At 36.9% G+C, this 3,156-nt stretch overlaps 1 long non-coding RNA gene across 1 annotated transcript; it reads left to right on the top strand.

The window, feature by feature from the left end:
- Positions 1-225: 225 nt before the first annotated feature.
- On the top strand, positions 226-2,715 carry LOC126914861 (uncharacterized). The gene is made up of 2 exons (XR_007709881.1): positions 226-514; positions 2,285-2,715. It is a non-coding gene; the product is annotated as an uncharacterized LOC126914861 (long non-coding RNA).
- The last annotated feature ends 441 nt before the right edge of the window (positions 2,716-3,156 follow it).

The raw sequence follows: 3,156 nt of genomic DNA, 5'->3' as shown, positions 1-3,156 counted from the left end.
CGGCCTATGTCGTCCGTAAAGACGGCGCGTGTCTAGCGCTGACGATCGCTGTGGATGGAATACTTTTTCGTTAGACTGAACTCTGTTGATTAACTATTCAAAGCGCAAATCGTAATAAGTTATAGTAGTTTAAATGATTAAAATGAAAGAGATTAAATGATTCAAGAGCGTTATATTTTAGTTATTTTTAATTATTTATTATAAACATTGAAATTTACAGTTAACTAGAATTTGGGTAATAAACTAGAAAACTAAATTTAGTAAATATGTAAAATCCCTAGAGTTCGTGTAGGATAGGGATTCTTTTTGTTTTACGGGTAGCACGACAGGCTGTGCTTAACGGAGAGATCGATACGGACGAGCAGTTGAAGAAGTACATGTTCCCCAGACGGACGGACAGAGAGTTACATTAGAGAGACAGACCAGGCTATAGAATAGTTGTTTAAGATTGTAAAGACTGAAGATTTAAGATTTAAAGACTGAAGAAGAAAGATCGGTAGCTCAGGACGTTCAGGTAAACATTGCACCAAAGACTTATAATTTCCCGTTTAGATAATCATCGTTATTGATTGTTATAGACGCATATTAATTGTTGTTCATTTTTTCATTTTATCAAATCATTTCATAATAAAAAAAACTCGATTTTCAGACTTCAGAATCGATCCCTGAATTATCCCATTATTGAACCTTATAAATCGATTTTCGCCACGTCATGCCGCTGAGAGTTAACCTACGTGTCGTCATGACCGAGAACGCGAAAGGGGAGAAGATAGACAGTATAAAATATACAGACAACAAATGACCTAATAGGAATATATTTAAATATATTATGCAAACGTTGGACAACGTTATGTTTTGTTAAGCTAACAGGATACACTAAAAATACATTATCAAGAAAGGGGATGTGGCCCATAAGCAAGTATGTTCTTCTACATATGACCATCAGACAGTACCTGTGATGCGGTTATCCCGGAAGTACATTGCGGAGTCGGTAGAGAGCGTTTCCTGACCTCTCGCCAGGGAGACAATAGATGAGGATTTAAGGGTGTCGAATCGGGATCCATGCAACGCGGAGGCGACTCGTTCCTTCGCCCTTCCTCTTCCTCTTCGCCCGATGTGCTTTCCTCTATGACGATTTGAGGCTCGCCATAGTTTGCCACATTCACATTCGGGCTGTACCATTGTCTTCTCATCTTGATTTAGAAAACTCTCACTTGAACATAAATAAAACGTTTCTTCGTTGAAACCGTATCATAGTGGAGAACGATCGAACAGTACAAAAGAATGAATAAAAATAAGTCACATTTTTATTAATTTTCTTTTGTATGTAAAAACAAATCTGATAGATTCAAAGATACAAGATCTTCCGATCTTCCTTTATTGCATGGACGAGCAGTTGAAGAAGCACGTGTTCCCCAGACGGGTGGACAGAGAGTTACATTAGAGAGACAGACAAGGTTATAGAATAGTTGTTTGAGATTGTGAAGACTGAAGATTTAAGATTTAAAGACTGAAGAAGAAAGATCGGTAGCTCAGGACGTTCAGGTAAACATTGCACCAAAGACTTATAATTTCCCGTTTAGATAATCATCGTTATTGATTGTTATAGACGCATATTAATTGTTGTTCATTTTTATATTTTATCAAATCATTTCATAATAAAAAAAACTCGATTTTCAGACTTCAGAATCGATCCCTGAATTATCGCATTATTGAACCTTATAAATATAACACGAGTTAATAATTTAGTTGTGTGTGAAAAATTCAGTGCTTGGGAAAACTAAAAAAACCAGATGTAGAGTTTTCTTACAAGTGGTGACCACTTCAACAATAACGAGGTACTATTGGCATTTGTTTACTGCCGTAAGGAATGCATTTATATTTATTTCACGCAAACGTAATAGTATTACTTCTGCATAGGTGTTCGGAAAAATTGAAAAACCCATACATGCGTCCTTAGTCCATGCCGAGCACTTACAGAAAACGCATATATATGTCCTTAGTCCACACCGATAGCTTTCGCCAGACACCTATATGCGCCCACAGCACTCAAAGGTTTAAAACACTGTTCTTTGTATCATTTCCCTATTTATAGTTGCGATATCGGGAATAACTTTAAACCGTTTTAAACGTCGTTTACTCGATTAACTCGCGCGTAACGATATTTGTCGTGGAATCTCGCAAAGAACGTAAAGCACACGTAACGATTCATCGATAAATCGGTTAACGACGTTGTTACGATTACCACGAACACACCCGTTAACGATATTTTTTCCATTTTTAGGTTGTTCGCGAACGAAAGGGAATCGTCTCGAGAAAGAAAAATCGCTTATAAGTATTTGAGCACATCGAACTTTCAACGCTCGGTAAGTATTCGTAAAATCCTACAAAAGTATTACAGCCATCTCGATCGTTTAATTCGATTAAAAACATTTTCGTTTTTAGAGAATTTATTCAACGGTAGTCGTTCGATGTACTAGGTTGTCCGAGAAGTTTCTTTCGTTTCATAAAATGATAATAGATGAGCAACAATTTCTGTTTTATATCATTTTATCGAATTAGGTGCGATCCATTTCCTTATATCTCTATTATTATGTTCGTGCATAATTCGATAAACTAATATAAAAGAAAGGACATCGCGCGTCTATTATTTCTTTATAAAACGAACACAACGTATTAAGTTGCCCGAAAAGTGTCTTTCTTTCGCAAAAAGAATTTTTTACAACAGTGCACCTTCGTACAAACGTGAAAGTAAGTCTGTGAAATATCGCGGTGTTTATCTCAACAGAACAAAACGGATCGTACGTAATTCGACAAAATAATATAAAAGAAAGAACGTGCGTCTATTGTTTCCTCATAAAACGAGAGAAACTTTTCGGACAACCTAATAGTAGCGGTACAGCAAGAATAACCTTTCAGAGGCGAATCGTATAGAACGGATAAAAAGAAAAAATAGGAAACTAGGAAAGTAGAAAAAAGTCGGAGATTTCATGCGAAAACGGAGAAGCGCACTAGCGCGCGACGAGTTTTCCAAGCGTTTTATCTACGACAAATGCAAACACCATTTGGCTGAACATCTGACAGCACAGGCGGTATGATCCATGTTGAACCATGTTGATCGAAACGAAGGTCACGCGTTAGCCTGCGTTGACAAAA

The sequence above is a fragment of the Bombus affinis genome, chromosome 3 (assembly GCF_024516045.1).
Source record: "Bombus affinis isolate iyBomAffi1 chromosome 3, iyBomAffi1.2, whole genome shotgun sequence".
NCBI lineage: Eukaryota > Metazoa > Arthropoda > Insecta > Hymenoptera > Apidae > Bombus > Bombus affinis.
This window is presented reverse-complemented; position numbering and strand designations above follow the sequence as displayed.